Raw genomic sequence first — 6,970 nt, 5'->3', positions numbered from 1 at the left:
AAATAGTCACCAGAATATGTTATGAATATGAAAACGCGTCATGATAGTGAAGGGGTTAATACGTTGGTACATACGCAAGACGATACACACAGCTAAATAAATACACATAACTTTAATATAAACGGAATATATAAATCGCAAGAAAACACACACACACACACACACACACACACACACACACACACACACACACACACACGGCCGGAACTCTTGTGTCCACTCAGCAGCGGTCAACTTTTATGTCTTCCAGCGGACACGATTTTCTCTCATATTGTCGTGGAGGGAGGATGTTGCTGCCGGAGCTATGGTGGTGGTGGTGGTGGTGGTGGTGGTGGTGGTAGGGTTCTGGCTACGATAAAAGCAGCGGTGGTATGACTGTAATATTGTGGGCTGTGAGTCTGGATGAGTGGTACTGTGGTGGTGGTGATGGTGGTGGTGATGGTGATGTGGTCTGTGTATATAGATATAGGGTGGCGCGTGAGGCAGTAAGGGTGTGGTTATGGTGGTTATGGTGAAGAAGGGTGACGGTATGGTGATAGTGCGTATAAAGAATAGAGTGCAATACGAGGTTGTTATTGTGGAGGTATATAATGGCGGTGGTTTGGCATAGAGTGGATAGTTTTAGGCTCGTAATCTCTAACACTTCTTTTGCCCCACCTCCACTATTTCAAAAGGCTACATCTAAACTTGCACGAGTTTTTTAAGGTGGTTTTACGATTCTAGAGGCAAGGTGGCAAGGTTTCTACATTATTAACTAGAGAAACACTCTTCAAAGCCCCGCTAATCATCTCTGTCGCCTTGGAAAATAGTCGTGGTGAGACAGCAAAGCGTTTCTGAATCTTAGTGATATACAGTGACGGTGATGGTGACGCAAGAAGAAAAACACACTTTAGAACTACAGTGTGTGTGTGTGTGTGTGTGTGTGTGTGTGTGTGTGTGTGTGTGTGTGTGTGTGTGTGTGTGTGTGTGTGTGCAGGCTGGGAAGCGTCACGTGCGAGGGGTCGAGGGGATGAGCGCAGCATGTGTGCCGATGATGCTCTTTACCGCCAGCTGCCTCACCCGCGTCAGGTGGTTCCTCCTCCGACGGTTATCTCTCGCGCGGCTGTGTGGCTCCTCGCTCCCTTCCCTCCCTCCCTTGGCCCAGAGAGAGAGAGAGAGAGAGAGAGAGAGAGAGAGAGAGAGAGAGAGAGAGCGCAGTGATTCCCTCTCTCCATTACCCTCCTTGCCTCCACGCCCTCCCCAGTTTATGGTGTCGTCAACCAACTTTGGACAAGGGAAGCAGCCACAACGACCTCGGCAAGACATAACTCGGCCAGCGTCCACTCCCGGGTATTAAATATGGCCTGGCCCCACCTCCTCCTCCGCCAATATGTCCAGCCGCTCTGACCCTGCCAGCCTTGGCCCGCCCTGAATTAAACCGCGTGGCCGCCTCCCCTACACACCACTTTACTTATTTTTTTTCATCTTTTACTAGGAAATGTGCGGGAAAACAGGAAGAAACCAGGAAACATATTCAACATCGCGAGTTCAGTTAGTTTTCTCCATCATGTGTGTTGCGCTAAACTTACCAGAGTTTCGAAAAAAAAAATTATATATATATATATATATATATATATATATATATATATATATATATATATATATATATATATATATATATATAAACAAATAAATGAAGGCTTTTGTATAGAAAATAAGGTAGTTTTTTCCTCCGAGGCGGATGTGGGCCATCCTCTCCATCTCGTGTCTTTCTCTTCCTCTTCCTCTCCTTCCGACAACTGCCCCAACTTGCATAAGGGCCAAACTTTTGATGGAATCTTACATTTACAGCTACTCGTGTTGATCCAGAGCGGGTGAATGGCTCCTGCTTGCTTGGAGCACTGCTTGTGTCAGCTTTAACGCGTCGCCTCCCACGGGGCTGCATGACAAGTGGTGGCGGGCGTCAAGTGGGTAGTTAGGGCAGCAGCGTACTTGAAGGGGAGGCAGCTCGCATGGCGGTGTGCGGCATCTTGAGGTCAAAACTAATCCATATAAGTGGTGGTCATCTGAGAGAGAGACAAACTATTCGCCTCCCCGCTCCGTTTCCTGGACTCTAGTTGCTTTTCTTTACGAACCTTTATTTTCTGTCCATGGCGGTGTTGCTGTCGGTGTCTCTCCAGGGCGCTTTTTGCCTTCTTCCTGGGAAGGTCTCTTGCAGAGCTGGAGGATGTGCACAGGATTTTTATGTTCATGAGGATGTGGCATCGCCCTCATACCGCTTACACACATTTCCACCAAACGCAAGTCCAGTCTTCGCCCGCCACCTTACACTCAGGCTGAACGAAACCCAAAGGAAATGAAGTGGGTGTAAATCTGAAGGAATCTGTAGGATTTCCCGGCAGCGGATCATCTCTCTGATGAATGTGTCCATAAGGGCTTGCCACAGAGGAGGGCGCGGGGAGCGGGCTTGACATTAATTACCAACACGGAGGCGCCAGCGGTATAATGTTCCTCCAGATGTGTCCAGACCCCCAGCGGCTGTCCTGCTGGTTTGTGAGGTCCTGCTCCTGCCTCTTCTCTTTACTTCCTCTTCTTTCTGCTGATTCCAGTCAGTCGTGTCTCTTACGCTCATTAGGGAGTCTGCTCTTCTTTTCACGCTATTTCTCCATATTACACATTTATAACTTTATAACATGGAGTTTGCGAAGGCAAGTGTACGGCGAACACTGCTGTGGGTGCCGTGACTCATGGAAAGCGTGAAGTTATTGAAAAAAAAAAATAGGAAAATTGTGTTAATGCAACAAGAAGTATTTCAAACCGATGCCAGAGTAAGTTTTGAGAATTTTCGTCCATTTTTCGCAGGAAACACCAATAAGTATTGTTAAGCATGATAGCATTCTGCAGGAGAGTTTGGTGACATTTGCATTTTAATGTTTCTATATATATATATATATATATATATATATATATATATATATATATATATATATATATATATATATATATATATATATATATATATATATATATATATATATATATATATATATATATATATATATATATATATATATATATATATATATATATATATATATATATATATATATATATATATATATATATATATATATATATATATATATATATATATATATATATATATATATATATATATATATATATATATATATATATATATATATATATATATATATATATATATATATATATATATATATATATATATATATATATATATATATACCATATATATATATATATATATATATATATATATATATATATATATATATATATATATATATATATATATATATATATATATATATATATATATATATATATATATATATATATATATATATATATATATATATATATATATATATATATATATATATATATATATATATATATATATATATATATATATATATATATATATATATATATATATATATATATATATATATATATATATATATATATATATATATATATATATATATATATATATTACTACTATTGCTACCACTACTATTATTACCACCACCACTACTAGTACTACTACTATTACTACTATTATTATTACAACTACTATTACTGTTGCTACTACTTCTCCATCCAATAGAGAGCGATGAAAGCTACGCCATATCTTCGCACTACACACAGAGATACAATTACACACTCATAACACTGCGCATCTCTTGCTAGGGGAACTCGGGGTAGTAAAACTCTGGCTGGCGCGTTAGGGTGTTCCCCTCAGCCCTGCGCCATAAGCCTCACCAAGCTGAATAATCCGCCTGCTAATATCTTTCATTTGCATCTCATCTGACCCACTAAAAATGCGCCCAGACAAGCTGTACTCGGGTTTTACGGCGGTCCTTTCTTGGGCAATGGTGCGCGGGGGAGTGTCAGCGGCGATGACAACGAACACCTTTCCAGATTACGAGTACTCCAGAAACGGCTCTCCCCAACCCGTGCCTCCGCTATGCTTTATCTTCACTGCATCTTCATCCCCTCACGAGCAGGCTAAGTAACGCGTCCCCAAGGCTCTAAGGCCCCACACAGGCTCGGCAGCAGGGCATGTAAGCACCTTGGCCCCATAGCCGCTGACGAGCTTCGGATGCCGGGGTGCCACGTCTCGCAGGACAATGGCGTGTATGCTTCTTGACGGCATTTGCATTTTTACATCCGCGCCGCCGTGCTTGAGAGAACTAAGGCGTCTCTTTGTTTCCCTCGCGGCGGACGCTTAACGCCGTCAGACAATGGCCTTCTGGCGTTATTGCTCCCTGCTTCAAGGCCCACTGGCCCCCCGCGGGACTAACGAGGCGTGATTAACCCACCAATGAAACTGCGGCGTGTGTGTGTCTGACTTAGTTAAGAGAGAGCGAAAAAAAGTGATAATCTCCACTTTTTGTTGTGTGTGTATAACTCTTTGAAGAGATTCCTTCTTACACATAGTAGTCTTACCCTACCGTAGGCTCCTTAAAGATACAAGCTTTCCCATGTTATAATGCAACACTCAAAATTTCAGCCTTTTTTCTATGATCAATCAGGTTAAGCTAAGCTGCGTGAGACAAATTCATCACGACAGGAGATATTCAAAGTGAAATAAATGATCTTTCGAATGGTTCCTTAATGATAAATTTTGATAAGTTAAATCGGGTAAGGTTAAAGGGATTTATTTAAGAAAGGCAATATCTTCACCGGGAAATCTATCTGGATGGAATTTACCGAGAAGAAATCTACAGGAGAAACATTGCTCTCAAAACTTATCATAATCTTATTGTCATCACCTTCAACTTTCCTCCTTCACCTTCTATCTCTTACGTAATTCGCTCACCGTCAACACGAGCGTCTTTCAATATACTGACCCATCACTTTCCTTCACGTCCTTCCATTTTTTGCCCTCGTTATCCCTGCTCGCACTTCCCTTATCACTCATCATAAACAGGACTACACGGGACGCACTCACGTCGATAAAACTCATGAGAATACGAATGGGAAGAAGAAATTCGTCTTCAGAGTTGGCGGCGTGACAGGACGTGGCTTTAGTCTCCCCGACACGGACCGCAGACCACAGGCGAAGAAGAGAAAGAGGAGGAGAAGGAGGAGGAGAAGGAGGAGGTCGCAGGAGAAGTGGTGGCGGGTGTCATTATCATCTACAGCATTATGACACCGCATATGAGTGTCGTGAAAAGAAAATGCCGTCGTTACTTGAATCACCTTAACTTTTGGCTCTTGCATGAAGGTTGAATAAGACCTCCGCTCCCTCCAGTGATCTCTGCATAGTTATTTTTTCCTCTTCTAGATTTCTTGCAACTTTGAAGATTAGCAACTTTGTAGATTAGTAAGGAGGGGTTTAGTCGTAGTAGTAGTAGTAGTAGTAGTAGTAGTAGTAGTAGTAGTAGTAGGAAAAGTAGTAGCAGTAGCAGTAGCAGTAGCAGTAGTAGTAGTAGTAGTAGTAGTAGTAGTAGGAGGAGGAGGAGGAGGAGGAGGAGGAGGAGGAGGAGGAGGAGGAGGAGGAGGAGGAGGAGGAGGAGGAGGAGGAGGAGGAGGGTGTCAGAAAGAACGAGGGAACGGTGAGTAGGAGGCACGAATATAGAGGCAAGAAAGGTAAAGGGATAAGATAAACATGCTGGAAAAAAATAAAAAAAGATAAAATGAAAGTTAAGAGATAAATAAACCTAAAGAGAGGAATAATGGAAGCGAACATGCAGAATAAGAAAAGAAAAAAATGGAATGAAAGTACAAGAAGAAATAAATGCACAACAAAAAAAAAAAAATGGTGGAAGATGGAAAAAAAAAGAGAAGTAAGATCAACGTGTATGGGAAAGATGATAAGAAATCTACGAAATAAAACAGTAAAAAATAACAATAGATACGAATATGACGCACAAAAGAAACAGTGAACTAAAAATGCAACAGGATACAAACACTGATGAAATAAGGACTGGTGATATAAAACAAATAACACTAAAGCACCACTGGTCATGTAAAAGGAAAGACACCACAGGAAACATCACAGACACACGAAAAAGGAAGGGAAAGTTCAAGTGACAAAGGAGCAAGAACGAGGACGAGAAATCAAGAGAAGGGACAAGGAAAATGAGTAGGAGGAGAAGGAAGAGGAAGGAAGAGGAAGAGGAGGAGGAGGAGGAGGAGGAGGAGGTGGAAGGAGGCGGAAGGGGGAAGAGATGGTCAGGCACGATGATGGAATGGGATTGAGAGGAAAGGAGAGTAGGGGCAGAGAGGCAACAGGAGAGAGAGAGAGGGAGGAGAGTGATATGGGAGTGGAGAGGAGTGATGAGGAAAGAGGAGTAAGAGGCAGAGAGGGAAGAGATGGGGGAGAGTGAGAGATGGTGATGATGGGGGAGGAGCGAGGAGGGGATAAAAGGAGGGGAGAAGAGGAGGGAGACGGTCGTTTAAATGAAGTGGTTCAGCTTGTTGGTGAAACTCGGCGACAAACGAGCGACCTATCAGCCCCATCATCTGCCGCCAGCCTGACACGCTCCCTCCGGCGGCCGCGTCAGCAAGGCACAGGGGCGGGAGGGCGGGAGGACACTGGCACACTCACTACCACCACTACCACTACCATCACCACCACCACCACCACCGCCGCCGCCATGACCACCGAACCCTCATTACAATTACACTTCTCTATATGGAAGCCTTTTATGTTTATTTATCGAGAACCGTATCAGCTACACAGTCATAATATCATACCGCTTATCGTAATGGGAGCCTCCTTGCCGCGGGCGTAACGTTACCCCTCAATCTCGGCTCCTCTGGCGGTCTTACAGGGGGAGGCATTTAGGGTGAGTGCGGCGCGGCGGCTCATGGTGGGGTTACGCCGTCAGGAAGCTCTCTTCCACCTTGCGGTTATGAGGTTTGCAAAAATTTGAGCGAGAGTTGGTTTATGGGAGAAGTTTTATCAGAGCGGCCACGGAGGGGACCCATCAGA

Source organism: Portunus trituberculatus, chromosome 47, assembly GCF_017591435.1.
Source record: "Portunus trituberculatus isolate SZX2019 chromosome 47, ASM1759143v1, whole genome shotgun sequence".
Taxonomy (NCBI): Eukaryota; Metazoa; Arthropoda; class Malacostraca; order Decapoda; family Portunidae; genus Portunus; species Portunus trituberculatus.
The sequence above is the reverse complement of the archived record's forward strand: the minus strand, read 5'-3'. Positions refer to the sequence as shown.